This window comes from Rana temporaria, chromosome 4 (assembly GCF_905171775.1).
Source record: "Rana temporaria chromosome 4, aRanTem1.1, whole genome shotgun sequence".
NCBI classification, from domain to species: Eukaryota; Metazoa; Chordata; class Amphibia; order Anura; family Ranidae; genus Rana; species Rana temporaria.
The window spans coordinates 214,046,150-214,065,768 of NC_053492.1; the positions used below are offsets into that span (position 1 = coordinate 214,046,150).

The 19,619-nt window shown below is 43.0% G+C and overlaps 1 pseudogene; it reads right to left on the minus strand.

The window, feature by feature from the left end:
* Positions 1 to 18,964: 18,964 nt before the first annotated feature.
* On the minus strand, positions 18,965 to 19,071 carry LOC120938677 (annotated as a pseudogene).
* Positions 19,072 to 19,619: the final 548 nt, after the last annotated feature.

Sequence of the window (19,619 nt, forward strand, 5' to 3'; positions counted from 1 at the left end):
CCTATTCCTACTGCTGTTCATCATGGCACCTCCTGCCCATGTGATATGACTCTGTATCAACTACTACTGTTAATACTACTGCTGCTGCTTCTGCTGCTGCTGCTGCCCAGTCAAGACACCTATGTCAGCAGTTATTTGACACTCTATATACTCCTATTCCTACTGCTGTTCATGAAGGCACCTCCTGCCCATGTGATATGACTCTGTATCAACTACTACTGTTAATACTACTGCTGCTTCTGCTGCTGCTGCCCAGTCAAGACACCTATGTCAGCAGTTATTTGACACTCTATATACTCCTATTCCTACTGCTGTTCATCATGGCACCTCCTGCCCATGTGATATGACTCTGTATCAACTACTACTGTTAATACTACTGCTGCTGCTTCTGCTGCTGCTGCTGCCCAGTCAAGACACCTATGTCAGCAGTTATTTGACACTCTATATACTCCTATTCCTACTGCTGTTCATGATGGCACCTCCTGCCCATTTGATATGACTCTGTATCAACTACTACTGTTAATACTACTGCTGCTTCTGCTGCTGCTGCCCAGTCAAGACACCTATGTCAGCAGTTATTTGACACTCTATATACTCCTATTCCTACTGCTGTTCATCATGGCACCTCCTGCCCATGTGATATGACTCTGTATCAACTACTACTGTTAATACTACTGCTGCTGCTTCTGCTGCTGCTGCTGCCCAGTCAAGACACCTATGTCAGCAGTTATTTGACACTCTATATACTCCTATTCCTACTGCTGTTCATCATGGCACCTCCTGCCCATGTGATATGACTCTGTATCAACTACTACTGTTAATACTACTGCTGCTTCTGCTGCTGCTGCCCAGTCAAGACACCTATGTCAGCAGTTATTTGACACTCTATATACTCCTATTCCTACTGCTGTTCATCATGGCACCTCCTGCCCATGTGATATGACTCTGTATCAACTACTACTGTTAATACTACTGCTGCTGCTTCTGCTGCTGCTGCTGCCCAGTCAAGACACCTATGTCAGCAGTTATTTGACACTCTATATACTCCTATTCCTACTGCTGTTCATGATGGCACCTCCTGCCCATGTGATATGACTCTGTATCAACTACTACTGTTAATACTACTGCTGCTGCTTCTGCTGCTGCTGCTGCCCAGTCAAGACACCTATGTCAGCAGTTATTTGACACTCTATATACTCCTATTCCTACTGCTGTTCATCATGGCACCTCCTGCCCATGTGATATGACTCTGTATCAACTACTACTGTTAATACTACTGCTGCTGCTTCTGCTGCTGCTGCTGCCCAGTCAAGACACCTATGTCAGCAGTTATTTGACACTCTATATACTCCTATTCCTACTGCTGTTCATGATGGCACCTCCTGCCCATGTGATATGACTCTGTATCAACTACTACTGTTAATACTACTGCTGCTGCTTCTGCTGCTGCTGCTGCCCAGTCAAGACACCTATGTCAGCAGTTATTTGACACTCTATATACTCCTATTCCTACTGCTGTTCATCATGGCACCTCCTGCCCATGTGATATGACTCTGTATCAACTACTACTGTTAATACTACTGCTGCTGCTTCTGCTGCTGCTGCTGCCCAGTCAAGACACCTATGTCAGCAGTTATTTGACACTCTATATACTCCTATTCCTACTGCTGTTCATGATGGCACCTCCTGCCCATGTGATATGACTCTGTATCAACTACTACTGTTAATACTACTGCTGCTGCTTCTGCTGCTGCTGCTGCCCAGTCAAGACACCTATGTCAGCAGTTATTTGACACTCTATATACTCCTATTCCTACTGCTGTTCATCATGGCACCTCCTGCCCATGTGATATGACTCTGTATCAACTACTACTGTTAATACTACTGCTGCTTCTGCTGCTGCTGCCCAGTCAAGACACCTATGTCAGCAGTTATTTGACACTCTATATACTCCTATTCCTACTGCTGTTCATCATGGCACCTCCTGCCCATGTGATATGACTCTGTATCAACTACTACTGTTAATACTACTGCTGCTGCTTCTGCTGCTGCTGCTGCCCAGTCAAGACACCTATGTCAGCAGTTATTTGACACTCTATATACTCCTATTCCTACTACTGTTCATGATGGCACCTCCTGCCCATGTGATATGACTCTGTATCAACTACTACTGTTAATACTACTGCTGCTTCTGCTGCTGCTGCCCAGTCAAGACACCTATGTCAGCAGTTATTTGACACTCTATATACTCCTATTCCTACTGCTGTTCATCATGGCACCTCCTGCCCATGTGATATGACTCTGTATCAACTACTACTGTTAATACTACTGCTGCTGCTTCTGCTGCTGCTGCTGCCCAGTCAAGACACCTATGTCAGCAGTTATTTGACACTCTATATACTCCTATTCCTACTGCTGTTCATGATGGCACCTCCTGCCCATGTGATATGACTCTGTATCAACTACTACTGTTAATACTACTGCTGCTTCTGCTGCTGCTGCCCAGTCAAGACACCTATGTCAGCAGTTATTTGACACTCTATATACTCCTATTCCTACTGCTGTTCATGATGGCACCTCCTGCCCATGTGATATGACTCTGTATCAACTACTACTGTTAATACTACTGCTGCTTCTGCTGCTGCTGCCCAGTCAAGACACCTATGTCAGCAGTTATTTGACACTCTATATACTCCTATTCCTACTGCTGTTCATGATGGCACCTCCTGCCCATGTGATATGACTCTGTATCAACTACTACTGTTAATACTACTGCTGCTTCTGCTGCTGCTGCCCAGTCAAGACACCTATGTCAGCAGTTATTTGACACTCTATATACTCCTATTCCTACTGCTGTTCATCATGGCACCTCCTGCCCATGTGATATGACTCTGTATCAACTACTACTGTTAATACTACTACTGCTGCTTCTGCTGCCCAGTCAAGACACCTATGTCATCAGTTATTTCACACCCTATATACTCTTATTAAGACTGCTGTTCATCATGGCACCTCTTGCCCGAGTGATTTGACACTGTATTGTCAATGTCTACTACTACTATTACAGCTCAGTCAAGACACCTGTGTCCCAATTTTTTGGTACACTATTGACTACTATGACCACTACTGATGCTGTAAAGTATTCCCCAAGTGTTTTTATGCTATGTATTACTATTACCACTACTGCTTGTAAATCATGCCTGTGTGATACTTAGTGGGAATGCTTTAATAAGCATTCCTAGTATGGATACCCGTAAATGTATTAATCTTAATTAGTGTGAATGCTTTAATAAACATTTCCAGTATTGATATCCGTAAATTTAGTAATCTTATTATTCCTTACGTTTTTTGGTTCTGCGTAACTTCGGCATACTTTCAGCTATTGAGACCATTCAACTGTAAAAATGTTCGTCTCGTTCAGCTAATGATGGGACTTCTTCAAGTTTTTTTCTACTTTTTACACTTTTATAAATTTTAAGCTTTTAGACCCTTTTTTTAAACATTGAAGTCAATGAGAACATCCTTTTCCCCTTTGAATTCACATGCCATGCCAAAAGTTTCAGCTACTTCATACTTTCACTTACAGACACTGAAAAACCTTTAAAGCGGTCACAAAATATTTAGCTATCCGGCTATGACTTTTCAGATCGTTATCGTTTACAATTTTTTGGTGAAAACGCAATTTACGTTTTGCGAATTTTTCACAAAAATGCAATAGGTTATAATGTAATCCTATGGAGGGGATTTAGAGTCTGTCATGTGACCTTAACATTGGAGATCTTTGTAATTAAAAATATCTTTACAAAAAGGGGAAACAAATTGGTCTCACGCCCACAAGATCTACTTTTCATACACAATTTTTATATCAAAACGTAGCTATGCTTGTCTGGTTTATGGCAATGTGACCAATTCTGCGATACGTATTTTAGTTTTAATTATTGGAGCAACAGCCAGAAATTATGTCTCATAGACTCTCATGTGAAATTATCTAAAAAATGTTGCTGCAGAACTCACAAAGACGCTCTTTTCTAAATCGCAGACATGGCCACATTTTTAAGTTTATCTACATAAATTTCATATCGATGCGTTTACAAGGGCCGTGTATTTCAAACGGTGTAGTCGTTGTATCAATTGCATGTACGTTTGAGGATTTATTAAGCTTTGTTTGGAGGCTTAAATCATGTATTAGATCTGTGAATTAAAAGCGTTTGTAATGTTATTTCTTTCCATAAATAACTTTCCTGACCTCAGTGCAATATTCCTCCTCACTGACCTGGGGGGGAGGGGAAACCTATTGAGGGGGGAGGGGCGACCAGGAAGTCAGCATACTCTATACTTTGCAGATAGAGAAAGAAGCTGTGTGTCCTAAAGATAGTGTAGTGGTTATGGTGAATGTCTTTGGCAAGGGGCTCACCAATTAAGCTATTCAGCATTCCCACTCGCATTTTCCTCAGGAAATGCATTGTCTAGTTATATTATATTTTAATACTCCTGCTGCTGCCTCCATGCTGAGTAAAGCTTCATGACCTTTCTGGCACAGCGGATCCACCAACAGCCTCCGCTACAAGCTACCAGACCGGACTACCAGACCGGATCTAAACAGCAAGTGTAACTATAACAATGAACCTTATGTTAAACCCTGTTTTGCGGCATTTATACTGCAACCATTGGGCTGACTGCAAGAGCTCATCTGCATTCTCTCTCTTTCTTGCTCTCCCTCTCTCTCTCTTTGTATATATATATATATTGTTGCTTTTGTTATGTTCATTTTTCAACAGTTTATTTTGTGTTCGTCGTGTCTGTGTCGTGTGCTTTAGTTTGTCCTAGGTTAATGTTAAATAAAATAATAGTATAAAATGTTTTTGCTTATTATGAAGTTAAATGTGTTGATGTTGATTTGTTTGATGTGAAGTTAGATGTGTTTAAAAACCTACAACTCTATCTCAAAAAGAAATGAAACATTTCCAAAAAATAAGTTTTTTTAATACAAAAATAAATTTAAATATAGCTCTCAATCCGTTTCTGAATGCGGTGCATTTCCGCAATCTGACCCGATAGCTGCTGCTCTAGCAGAGCATTTTGTTGGTTGAGGTAGCTCATCTTCCGCTGGTTCTGAAGGATCTTCTGGTGCGTCTTTTGGATGAGTATATTTTGCCTCCTCAGATCTCTTGATGCTTTTAGGATATAATAAAAAAACATTTGGATTTCAAATAACGTTACCAAATAAATAAATATTTTTTTTTGCTTATTAATCAATCATTATCATGTGTATACACTTGTTATGTGTCTAACACATCCCGGGAGTGCAGAATTATTAGGCAAATGAGTATTTGGACCACATCATCCTCTTTATGCATGTTGTCTTACTCCAAGCTGTATAGGCTCGAAAGCCTACTACAGATTAGGCATATTAGGTAATGTACATCTCTGTAATGAGAAGGTGTGTGGTCTAATGACATCAACACTCTATATCAGGTGTGCATAATTATTAGTCAATTTCCTTTTCTTTGGCAAAATTGGCCAAAAGAAGGATTTGACAGACTCTGAAAAGTCCAAAATAGAGAGATATCTAGCAGAGGGATGCAGCACTCTTAAAGTTGCAAAGCTTCTGAAGCGTGATCATCAAACAAAAGAAGCGTGTGGAAAAACAAAGGTGCAAAATAACTGCCCATGAACTGAGAAAAGTTAAGCGTGCAGCTGCCAAGATGCCACTTGCCACAAGATTGGCCATATTTCAGAGCTGCAACATCACTGGGGTGCCCAAAAGCACAAGGTGTGCAATACCCAGAGACATGGCCAAGGTAAGAAAGGCTGAAAGACGATGACCACTGAACAAGACACACAAGCTGCAACGTCAAGACTGTGCCAATAAATATCTCAAGAAAGATTTTTCTAAGGTTTTATGGACTGCTGAAATGAGAGTGAGTCTTGATGGGCCAGATGGAAGAGCCCGTGGCTGGATTGGTAAAGGGCAGGGAGCTCCAGTCCGACTCAGACGCCAGCAAGGTGGTGGTGGAGTACTGGTTTGGGCTGGTATCATCAAAGATGAGCTTGTGGGGCCTTTTCGGATTGAGGATGGAGTCAAGCTCAACTCCCAGTCCTACTGCCAGATTATGGAAGAGACCTTCTTCAAGCAGTGGTACAGGAAAAAGTCACCATCCTTCAAGAAAAACATGATTTTCATGCAGGACAATGCTCCATCACACGTGTCAAAGTACTCCACAGCGTGGCTGGCAAGAAAGGGTATTAAATAAAAAAAAGTAATGACATGGCCTCCTTGTTCACCTGATCTGAACCCCATTGAGAACCTGTGGTCCATCATCAAATGTGGGATTTACAAGGAGGGAAAACAGTACACCTCTCTGAACAGTGTCTGGCAGGCTGTGGTTGCTGCTGCACGCAATGTTGATGGTGAACAGATCAAAACACTGACAGAATCCATGGATGTCAGGCTTTTGAGTGTCCTTGCAAAGAAAGGTGGCTATATTGGTCACTGATTTGTTTTTGTTTTGTTTTTAAATGTCAGAAATGTGTATTTGTGAATGTTGAGATGTTATATTGGTTTCACTGTTAAAAATAAATCATTGAAATGGCTATCTATTTATTTTTTGGTTAAGTTGCCTAATAATTCTGCACAGTAATAGTAGTCACCTGCACACACAGATATCCCCCGAAAATAACTAACACTAAAAACAAACTAAAAACTACTTCCAAAAAAATTCAGCTTTGATATTAATGAGTTTTTGGGGTTCATTGAGAACATGGTTGTTGTTCAATAATAAAATGAATCCTCAAAAAATACAACTTGCCTAATAATTATGCACTACCTGTATACTTCTAGCATCAATACCATATTATGGTTCTACAATCTGACAGGTGCGCTTTATATGTTGTCCATTTTTATATCTACATTTTGTTGTTGAAATGTTATTAATCATTGTGCACATATTTACCTTCCTGAATGAGGCTCACAGGACCGCTCTCTTCCTCCTGCTCTTCTGCTTGAGAAGTTGGGGTGGTGGGGGGGGGAAGCTCCTCAGCTTGCTCCTCAACAGGAGCTGGGGTTGGGGAGTGGGAGGGCCCTGGCTGCTCCTCCTCATCCATCTCCTCCTCTGCCGCATCCTCCTCTGCCGCATCCTCCTCCTCCTCATCGGCCTGGCGCCTTCTGCGCTTGGCGCGGACAACTGGCATTGGAGCTCCTATAATAACACAATGTTCATATATTATAAAAATGTTTTCTAATGACGTATGCAAATTCTGTGTACTGTGCTGTATTGTATATGAATACAAATTGATTTATATAGACAGTTAACCAATGGGACAATGTTATATTAAAGGGTCTTGTGGGCACTACAGGGGACTGAGCGTGAGCTGGGATGCAACCATGTTAAAATGAGCTGTTTTTGTCTCCTTTGTTTTGTTCAGACCATCTCATGTTAAAAAAAGGGCCTGATGGAGCACACGGGATTACTATAACAACCCCACTCCTAACACAGGAATTTAGTGGTAATCTATATATATAAAACTCAACGTGTGTGTGTGCATAAATGTATGTATGTATGTATGTATGTATGTATGTTCCAGCATCACGTACAAACGGCTAAAGATATTTATATGAAACTTGGCACACAGGTTACTTATATGTCAGCCACAAACATAGGATAGGTGGTTTAAACCTTACCCACCCCCACTTGCCATGGTCGGGGTTTTTCTTTAAAGTCCCATGCAAAGCAATGGGAAAATTATGTTCCCACATAACTTCTGTGTTCCTGTCTGCTGCCCCATGTATTTTTTCAACAGTACTATGAATACCTTGGCCGGTGGTGATATATGTTAGCACAACATGGCATCTTGGTTAACAACATCTGACCTTACATGAATTACATATGACCTTACATAACTGTCACCAAAGGAGCTGCGGTGGCTCCACGCGATTGCCACTGCACTGACAACTGATTCACCTCTGCAGCTAGGGGTTCGGATCCCGCTCTCGGCTACCTGTGAATTGAGTTTGGTGGTCTCAGCCCCGCCCCTGGTGGGTGTGCTATGCGAGGTTGGGTTGGGAGGACCCCCTCACACCCGCCATTGCCAACCGGGGCATGGAGAAAGGTGGCAGATTGCCTCTGGGGGAGGCCTCCCAACTCCTGCAGGCCGGCTCCTCTCTCTTTCGAGTTCACGCACAAAATACACTTTTTTTAAAAAAAACATAACTGTCAACAATAACTTACCTGGATGATATTTAGCCCGAAGACGTCTGACATGAACCATTTGGCGCCTCTTCAGGTCAGACCACTTCTTAACAATGGCCTTGTGGTCATGTTGGCCGCCAAAGTCAGCGATTAGGGCGCTGACCACAGCCCTTTTCTGTGGCTGCCTCCGCAGCTCATCGTATCCTGTTTCCAGGAACTTCTGCAAGATGAAGAACAAAGTATATTGTAATACTTCTGTTGACAGCCTTATGGATATATGACGTAAATGTATGCTATTCAACAATTGGAAGCATTCTCGCCTTATTAATCAATGACAGGGGTAACATGAAAGATTTTATATCCTGCCATTTCGGTCGCCACCTTTTTTGCATAAATATAGCAGCCATTATCATTTGCATAATTATGAATATATTATTAACAACACAGGATACACGTATAGGGGAGATATGCGTTGCTAACTCTTTTCCCTGTCAGGAGCCTAACGCCCCGGGGGGTCAGAGACGGGACCTTTTTCGGAGGACCACTGACGTATGTACCAGTCGCAGTTTTTTGTGATGTCACTCTTTAGGTGTGTGCACATTTTTCACTGCATCCGGGTGGAGTTTTTGGGTTGTGTTTTGCACGCCACAGGCTTTTCAACAGGAAAAAAACAGCTGGAGGCAGAATGGTTGCAAAACACTACGTGTTTGTTACTTAACTCTGGGTTTCAAGACCAGTCCACCTCCAGCTGTTGCAAAACTACTACTCCCATCAGCCACGGTCTGTCAGTGCATGCTAAGAATTTTACTTTTGCTGCATTTAGGGTGCCACAGTTTAGAGACCCGTGCATAAAGGCCTGAAAAATGGGGGCCTGCAGAACTTACAATACTAGAAGTGCCAGCATTCCCAGGCATGCTGGAAGTTGTAGTTCTGCAACATCTAAAGGGCAATATGTATTCGAACGTCCTTGGGCCTTGAGGACACTGAAGTCAGGACGTTCGCATACGTCCTATGTCCAAAAAAATTTTAAATTCATTATGCTAAATAACAAGGAAAAGTGCCTAAATACACATTTGCCAACCAGGGTGTCTGCAGCTGTCCAGGCATGCTGGGACTTGTAGTTTTGTAAAAGCAGGAGACACATTTTTTGTGAAATACTAATATATGATCATATATACTAACTTTTAAACTAGACTTAAATGCTGGGCTGGGCTGGGACTTGTAGTTTTGTAAAAGCAGGAGACACATTTTTGGTTAAATACTAATATCTGATCATATATACTAACTTTTAAACTAGACTTAAATGCAGTTGAAGATGATGAAATAACAGTGGTCAAAATACTTACACAAATCAGCAACTTTTCCTCAGACTTAGTGAAATTGCTTCCAACCATGTTGCTGTGTGATTGCGCTGCGATCATAAGTTGGAAACTGGCAAGGCTCCAGGAAATGGTCGCGTGTTGTTCGCGTGTTGATTGCGCTGCTTGGACCGAGATGGGTCCATATGGCTTCGGCTGTATGGACCACAGTAACTCTTTTCCCTGTCAGGAGCCTAGGAGCCTAACGCCCCGGGGGGTCAGAGACGGGACCTTTTCGGAGGACCACTGACGTATGCAACCGTCGCAGTTTTTTGTGATGTCACTCTTTAGGTGTGTGCAAATTTTTCCTTGCACCGGGTGGAGTTTTTGGGTTGTGTTTTGCACGCCACAGGCTTTTCAACAGAAAATAACCAGCTGGAGGCAGAATGGTTGCAAAACACTACGGGTTTGTTACCTAACTCTGGGTTTCAAGACCAGTCCACCTCCAGCTGTTGCAAAACTACTACTCCCATCAGCCACGGTCTTTCAGTGCATGCTAAGAATTTTACTTTTGCTGCATCTAGGGTGCCACAGTTTAGAGACCCGTGCATAAAGGCCTGAAAAATGTGGGCCTGCAGAACTTACAATACTAGAAGTGCCAGCATTCCCAGGCATGCTGGAAGTTGTAGTTCTGCAACATCTAAAGGGCAATATGTATTCGAACGTCCTTGGGCCTTGAGGACACTGAAGTCAGGACGTTCGCATACGTCCTATGTCCAAAAAAATTTTAAATTCATTATGCTAAATAACAAGGAAAAGTGCCTAAATACACATTTGCCAACCAGGGTGTCTGCAGCTGTCCAGGCATGCTGGGACTTGTAGTTTTGTAAAAGCAGGAGACACATTTTTGGTTAAATACTAATATCTGATCATATATACTAACTTTTAAACTAGACTTAAATGCAGTTGAAGATGATGAAATAACAGTGGTCAAAATACTTACACAAATCAGCAACTTTTCCTCAGACTTTGTGAAATTGCTTCCCACCATGTTGCTGTAATATTGGGAAACTGGCAAGGCTCCAGGAAATGGTCGCGTGTTGTTCGCGCAATTGCGCATGCGCGATCGAAAAATCGCAATCGCAATATGTATTTTGGTTAAAATATCATACATATTCGATTTCAGAGTGCTGCTACAGCAGTTTTCGAAATATCTGCAATAAATTTCGCATTCGCATGTTGCGATATTTCGATAAAATATCAGGAATATTCTGAGCCAATCAGAGCGCTCCTCCAGCATATCTCGAAATTGCGCAATAAATATCGCATTCGCATGTTGCGATATTTCGATAAAATATCAGGAATATTCTGAGCCAATCAGAGCGCTCCTCCAGCATATCTCGAAATTGCGCAATAAATATCGCATTCGCATGTTGCGATATTTAGATAAAATATCACGAATATTCTGAGCCAATCAGAGCGCTCCTCCAGCATATCTCGAAATTGCGCAATAAATATCGCATTCGCATGTTGCGATATTTCGATAAAATATCACGAATATTCTGAGCCAATCAGAGCGCTCCTCCAGCATATCTCGAAATTGCGCAATAAATATCGCATTCGCATGTTGCGATATTTCGATAAAATATCACGAATATTCTAAGCCAATCAGAGCGCTCCTACCGCAGTTATTAAAAAAATCGCAATTATTTTCGCATTCGCAATAGCGAAAAATCGCATTCAATTAATTTCGATAAAATATCACGAATATTCGAATTTAGCGAATATATCTCGAATATTCGAATATATATTCGAGATATATCGCGAAATCGAATATGGCATATTCTGCTCAACACTAATTATTATACAGATTACAATTTGCAGGGGCAGCAAGCAAAGGTGACAGAGGGGGGGGGGGGGGGCACCATCCATGCAATGGTGAGAGAGATTATTATTATACAGATTGCAATTAAATTGCAGGGGCAGCAAAGGTGACAGAGAGAGGGAGGGGGGGTTGCACCGTGCAATGGTGAGAGAAAGAGATTCATTATACAGCTTGCAATATGTTCACCTTAATTGTTCTGCTCCAAGGGTGGCCGACACCGTTCAATTCTCCTATGTCCTCACTCGTGATTCTGCAGACTGAGACTAGTGGGCAGCGCTGGCGCCGCACAGGCCGATGGAAGGGGAAATAAAAAAAAGCAGGTGCCGGATCAGATTAGAAGGCAAGGCATTGCATAGCTGGAAAGTGCGGCGGCAATGACGGCCGCAGCTGCGGCCCGCCCCCGCTTTTTTTACCAACAGCCAGGCAAAAGCGGCCCCAGGGCACTGAGTACAGGCGGCCAGTCCAGCCCTGAAGGCATTGCATAGTTGGAAAGTGCGGCGGCGATGGCGGCCGCGGCTGCGCCCCCCCGATGCTCTTTGAACTGACAGCCAGGCAAAGTGCAGGCGGCCTACCGGGAATTTTCCCTGTATCCCGGTAGGCCAGTCTGGCCCTGGACACAGGTTTAGAGGCGGGGAGTGTCGCAAGTTGAGAAGGGGGATGCCATTCGTGGCCCTGGAAACCACCAGGCCCCTTAGAAGGTTGGGGGGCTATGGGGGCTGACGAAAAAATAAAAGGGGGATGCCATACAGGCCCCTAGGGACCACCAGGCCCCTTACAGGTGTACTGCCTGTACCCCCCTGATGGCGACCCTGCTTGTATATCAAGTCAAAATTAATTTAAAAAAAATAGCTTGTATTGCAAAACGCTCTCAAACCAAGTTACTCTCAAACCTTTAAGAGGCATTTCATGCATATTATAATTGTAATCATTGTTTCTATAATATTTAGAACCACTTCAATGTCAATATATGCAATCCAATCAAATCTGTAATGGAAATGTATGAAAATTGGGAGGCCAACCACAAAAGTAAAGAAATAAGAAAGAATCCAGTAGTGTTTTTAAGGTTGAATTATTATGATGGCATAGAAATGCAACAGACTTACTGTAATATGTGATCTTACCAGAATGGGTAGTGCGGGACATGCGTAATAATGTCTAGATTAAAGAGATTTTTCTCTGTAATGCTTTATTTTAAGTCAGGAGACTAATGCTCCAAGCATTCATTACTTGAACATCCAATACTCCCTCTCCGCTGTGCATTCAGTGCACAACATTATTTAAAGTTTATTGCTTACTTTGAAGCTGGCTACTAGCATCTGCTCTATATCAAACTGGAATGACATGCTACATAATAAGTGATATTTTCTACAATGTGACTATAGGCTATAGGAATCTATTTATGCAGTTATTTTGCAGATCCTATATTCAAAACATGTTTAAAACTTTAAAGGAAGGATAACTCTTAAAATAAGTAGTGGAGCTAATGGAAGTAATCAACACTAGATAGATCAATTATTTTGCTTATGTACAGTATTATATTTTAACCACTTAAGACCCGGACCAATATGCAGGTTAAGGACCTTGCCCCTTTTTGCGATTCGGCACTGCGTCGCTTTAACTGACAACTGCGCGGCCGTGCGACGTGGCTCCCAAACAAAATTGACTTCCTTTTTCTCCAACAAATGGAGCTTTCTTTTGGTGGTATTTGATCACCTCTGCATTTTTTTCTCGCTATAAACAAAAATAGAGCGACAATTTTGAAAAAAAAACATTTTTTTTTTACTTTTTGCTTTAATAAATATCCCCAAAAAATACATAATTTTTTTTTTTCCCTCAGTTTAGGCCGATACGTATTTTTCTACCTATTTTTGGTAAAAAAAATGTCAATAAGCGTTTAACGATTGGGTTTGCGCAAAATTTATAGCGTTTACAAAATAGGGGATAGTTTTATGGCATTTTTATTAATAATTATTTTTTTACTACTAATGGCGGCGATCAGCATTTTTTTTCATGACTGCGACATTATGGCAGACACATTGGACCATTTTGACACATTTTTGGGACCATTGTCATTATCACAGCAAAAAGTGCTATAAAAATGCATTGACTACTGTGAAAATGACAATTGCAGTTTAGGAGTTAACCACTAGGGGGCGCTGTAGGGGTAAGTGTGACCTCATATGTGTTTCTAACTGTAGGGGGGCGTGGCTGGACATGTGACTTTATTGATCGTCTTTCCCTATATCAGGGAACAGACTAACAATGACACTGCCACCAGGGCTGGACTGGGACAAAAATCTGGCCCTGGACTTCATCCAGACTGGCCCACCTTGACAGGTCTCTCCCATGGTGGCCGGACAACTCCCGCACCCCCCCCCCAGCCACCCAAGCCCCCTCTCCCCCTTCACTGGCCACTAGCCGTTCTACTTTATTAGAGTACTGGTACTCTTATAGGCAGTACCAGTGGGGAAGCTAGACATTATTTCACCCAGGGCAAAGAATCAGTTTGGTGCCCCCCTTATGGGACAAGATTAGTCAGAAGTGAGAAACTCCCAGGCCATAGCTGTTGAGTCAGCTGTCTGTCCCCTCCCCCATGCTCCTCTGTCGTCGTCCCTGCTCCTCTGGTCCTCCCCCTGTTCTTTGTTCACCCTAGGTGTGCGCTGCGGGAAGGGAGAGACAGAGGAGCGGAGGGGGGCGGCGGTCCGCTGTCACTGAAGACGGCCCACTAAGCCATCGGCCCACCGGGAAACTTCCTGTAGTCCCAATGGCCAGTCCATCCCTGACTGCCACTGTTCTTCAGCTCCTGTGACCGATTGCGGGACACCGGCGGCGATCGGGTCCGTGGGTCCCGCGGCACGGTCACGGAGCTTTGGGCCGGCGCGCACACGCGACCCACGGCTGGGCTCTTAAAGGCGACGTACATGTACGTGCCTGTGCCCAGCCGTGCCATTCAGCCAATGTATATCGGCGTTAGGCGGTCCTTAAGTGGTTAAGTAGATGTAAACCCTAACTGAATGGCATTTCATTTACTAGAGGTCTAGATACAATTGCCATTTTTACTGAAATACTTGTTTTTTTTCTTTGTTACCTTTTGTTACATTTTAGGGCTTGTTTACACCAGATGCTGTCATTTTTATTATTATAATTTATTACATTGAAACAAACTACAAAATGAAGCAAACTTTTAATAGACCTGAAATTATAGTGAGCAAGGTATAATTGGTACATCAGAAAGCGTTTATTTTTTTTTTAATAAATGCAGTACAAACACAAATGTAAGAAAAAATGTATTTATTTCAATGAGCCTAGTTTATACCATTGCAGTGTTTATGAAAAATGACAGCATCTGGAAGAAAAGCCCTAAAGAAAGAATAATCTATACAGCCACCAAATCTAAGGATTTGGGCCTATCTGCTGATCCCCGCTAAGCAGGCTGATGGCTGGTCTGTGTCCGCTCCACTTATGCAAAACGGAGACAGACACAGCCCACTCTCCTCTATAGGCGCTCAGATGTAAATGGGCTGTCTTCTGTTTGCACCCAACTACCATCTGAAACAATTCACTAGACAGATGAGGATCAATTCCCCATCCATCGTTTTTTAGCAGATCGGATTGGATGACAGTAGGTATAAGCGGTCACATGTTCGGCTACATCCATCGCTTAGAGGATAATTGAGGACCTGTCCCAGGGTACAGCGATGCGGGCCAACGAAGCCTTGCTCCTCTCTCCCTCCTCTATGCGGTGCCAGCATTGTCACTGTGGGGGCCTAGCTGTGGCTTCACAGCCGGGCATGACCTGCGCATGCACTAGCCGCACTGCGCACTGTGACTGGCCGGGCTATCATCTGGGACCTGTGACGTGTCCCAGATGATTGCTGAGAGGGAGGGGGAAAGGTGAACTTCTTTCTGGTACCGTGGAGCACCGGGAGGAAGTGGGAGCTGTATTCCTCTAAAAAGAGGGTATGCGGAAGTTACATTTTTGGGTGGAACTCGGCTTTAAGTTGAAGTCATCTATGACACTACTGGCTATAGAGTCTTGCTATATTGCATACAAAGACCATCTATGTATGCAATATAGAAATTCAGCCAGATCAGCAGACACTGGTCTAAGCTCAACCAATATGTGGCCATCCCCACTCGACAGAAGTCGATCATTTAATCGGCTTCTGACAAAGGGTTTTAAAGGTTTTAAAGTGCCTTTCAGTGTCAATTTGTTCATGTTAAACACATACCTTAAAGTGTTACTAAACCCACAACAGTAAATCAGTCTGTATATGCATCAAAGTCTTCTTGTTATACTCACTATAGAAAAGGGATAATCCTCTGTACTGTGTTAAAAGGCTGTTTTATCATGTCTTCTCTGATCCTACCCTTCTTTCACAGTTCCCAATTTATCTCCTGGTAGGACAGAGCCTTTGGAGTCACTATGCACATGCTCAGTTTGGTGTGTATTGCTAGAGATTTATTTTTTCTTGGGAGGGTGCATGTTATCAGCACAGGGCCAATCAGCACAGATAGAGGTTCAGGGGTCCTGGAGGAGAATGAAAACACCTCCTACAAGCTTTAACCAGACACTGATATAAGTCACAAGACTGTTATATACTGCTGATGAGAAAAGGTATTTAGCGGTTTATATTTACTAAAATAATTGCATTTCCATGTTCTGCGTACTGTGAGAGACCAGATATGGTGAATGCAGGGTCCGGGGCTTAGTAAAATTGAAACCGCTTAAAGACCAGCCGCCGCAGTTATACTCCTCTCCTGGGCGAATCGCTGTCATGGTACGTTGGCCGCTTTAAGAGCACTAGGGGGCACACGTGCACCACTGGAGCCGGTGCCCATGGCCGCCAGCCGCGATTGCTCCTGGTAGAGACAGAATGAGGATCTGTCAATGTAAACAGACAGATTCCCGTTGTGTCAGGGGGGATAGACAGATCGTCTTCCTAGTGATTAGGAACAGCAATATGTCTCCTCCCCCATTCACTACACCGCCCCTACAGTTAGAAACACCTCCCTAGGGAACACTTAACCCCTTAACTGCCCCCCCAGTATTAACCCCTTCCCTGCCAGTGACATTCATACAGTAATCAGTGGCTATTTTTAGCTCTGGTCGCTGTATAAATGTCAATGGTCCCAAAAAGTGTCAAAAGTGTCCAATCTGGCTGCCGCAATGTCGCAGTTCCTCGCTAGTGAAAAAAAAAATCATAGTAAAAATTACATAAATCTATCCCCTATTTCGTAGACGCTATAACTTTTGCAATCAATATGCGCTTATTGCGATTTTTTTTACCAAAAATATGTAGAACAATACATATCGGCCTAAACTGATTTTTTGGGGATGTTTATTATAGCAAAAAGTAAAAAGTATTGTTTTTCAAAAATTGTCTTATATTGTTTATAGGGTAAAAAAAGAAAAAAAAAGAATCAGAGGTGATCAAATACCACCAAAAGAAAGCTCTATTTGTGGGAGAAAAACCACAATACAATACAATACGCCGCAATTTGTCGCGGCAAAATACGCAGCGTTATAGTGTGAATGCAGCCTTAGAAAATGGCTTTTAATATTTTAAGGTAAAATATTTTACTGCGATTTTTATTTCTAGTTTTCCTACGCTGAGTTGTGTGGTATTATGGGGAAAGGAAAAGCCCACTTAAAAGCTAAATACATTTGACACATTACATTTTACATTGCAAATGAGATGCACTGTAAGCCCATTTCAAAGCAAGCTTCTGGCGTCATTCCTTGCATGATTACACTGATTCATAATTTGATAAATCATGTAAAGAGGGATACAAAATAGAAAAATGTAACCCTTTAGCTGCTGTAGGATTCCTTTTTCAAACAGTGTATACTTGTCTACAGGACCTCAGGCATTTCATGGGAGTCTTATCTGATTGCCTTTGTAACCAACCATTCTCATAAACATTCCAACTCATTATCATAGAATGTTGTCCTATGGTTCCTTAATTGATTTTATATACATAAAACACAATGTTCTGCTTTGTCTATCTGTGTGCAGCTTACATTGCTTAACCCTGTATTGAATAAACCCTGATGTGTTGATATTAGAACTGATCTATTGCTGACTTAGCTCTTTAGAAATTAAAAGAAGTGACCGTATCATAATAATAATATATACAATGCCTTCAAAAAGTATTCACACCCCTTGAAATTTTCCACATTTTGTCATGTTATAACTAAAAACATAAATGTATTTTATTGGGATTTTATGTGATAGACCAACACAAAGTGGCACATAATTGTGAAGTGGAAGGAAAATGATAAATGTTTTTTGATTTTTTTTTACAAATAAATATCTGAAAAGTGTGGTGTGCATTTTTATTCAGCCCCCTTTACTCTGTTACCCGTAACCAAAACCTATTGCAACCAATTGTCTTCAGAAGTTACCTAATTAGTAAATAGAGTCCACCTGTGTGTAATTTATTTTATTTATAAATTCAGCTTTTTTTTTTTTGGGGTGAAACACACCCAAAAAACTCCACCCGGTGCAGAAAAAATGTGCACACACATAAAGAGTGGTGCACATAAAGAGTGGTGCACAAAAACTTGCAGACGGGTGCAACGTCAAGTGGTCCTCCTGTGAAAAAGGACCCAAACCCTGATCCCCCAGGGCTCCAGACAGGGACTGAGGTACTGTGGTCCGAGCAACCGAAGCCGACGCAGACCCAACTTCCTTGGAGGGTCTGCCGAAACAGAACCCTCCCAGTACTAGGTGGGGCTCCCCCGAAGGGAGACCCCATGAGAGCAGGTGAACAAAGCCAGAAGGCCATGTCCACCCACTCCCAAGACGTTCAGGGCAGGCCCGAGGACCAGCACCCTACAAATCACACAGTGAACAAATAACGTGCACAAACAAAAAAAAGACGAAAACGTGACAAACATAGGCTAATTAATTAAATAAAGTGTGGGGGGGGAAAGGGACAGTGGAGAGGAGAGTGAAAGAAGTGGTCATTGAGTTATACAATGACCAGGGCCTCCAGCCAGGAATAAAAAATTCCTCTGGTCCCAGCCAAAAGGCCCGGCCTAGGAGGCAGGTGCTAAAAAAGCGTGTATTGGTGCAGTGACCGTGGTACCAGTCAAATCAAAGTGACCCTCACTCACAGTGATTCTTCCGGTACCCCTGGACTGCCACTCCAGGGGCACATGCACCATAGGCTTTTCATGTTCCATATCCAACCCCCCGACCGGCCAGTGCAGCCCTCCACCCCTGCCAGATAGAGAGCCCTTCAAGGTTTTCTTAGATAGAACTGCCGCTCCAGTTAGCAGCCTCCACCAATACTAGCCCTTCCAGACCCCCGTCAACCCGGTGGATTTGCATGGCCTTACCACGTCTACTCTCAGGGCAGTACCAGCTCCTCCTACCAGATCTCTGACAGGGACAGCACTTACACCAGCCAGCCAGAAGGCCAGACTAGAACTCTGCACAAAGACCAGACCAAGTGCAGCCACCCATCCTCACCAGGAGCACCCTTCCAGATGGCTCAGATGCAACCATAGGCGGGCCACGCGTATCTGTCAGGCAGCACAGCGTAGTCCCTGCTGAAACCATCCTTCCAGGTGCAATGACGTCATTGGATTGCATCCACCCTTCCCATGTAAGAGGTGCTTCAGTGCTCCTCTGACAACTGATAAGAACAGATACTACACTTGATCTTAGCCAAAAGGCAGAGAAGCAATGAATAAATACAGCTGTGAAGCCCTCTGAGGCTTGTTAGAGAACTTTAGTGAGCAAACAGCATCACGAAGGCCAAGCAGCACACCAGACAGGTCAGGGATAAAGTTGTGGAGAAGTTTAAAGCATGGTTAGGTTATAAAAAAATACCCCAAGCTTTGAACATCTCATGGGGCACTGTTCAATCCACCACTCGAAAATGGAAAGAGTATGGCACTACTGCAAACCTACCAAGACATGGCCCTCCATCTAAACTGACAGGCCGGGCAAGGAGAGCATTATTCAGAGAAGTAGCCAAGAGGCCCATGGTAACTCTTGAGGAGCTGCAGTAATCCACAGTTCAGGTGGGAGAATCTGTCCACAGGACTATTAGTCGTGCACTCCACAAATCTGGCCTTTATGGAAGAGTGGCAAGAAGAAAGCAATTGCTGAAAGAGAGTCATAAGAAGTCCTGTTTGCAGATTATGAGAAGCCATGTAGGGGACATAGCAAACATGTGGAAGAAGGTGCTCTGGTCAGATGGTATCAATATTTAACTTTTTGGCCTAAAAGC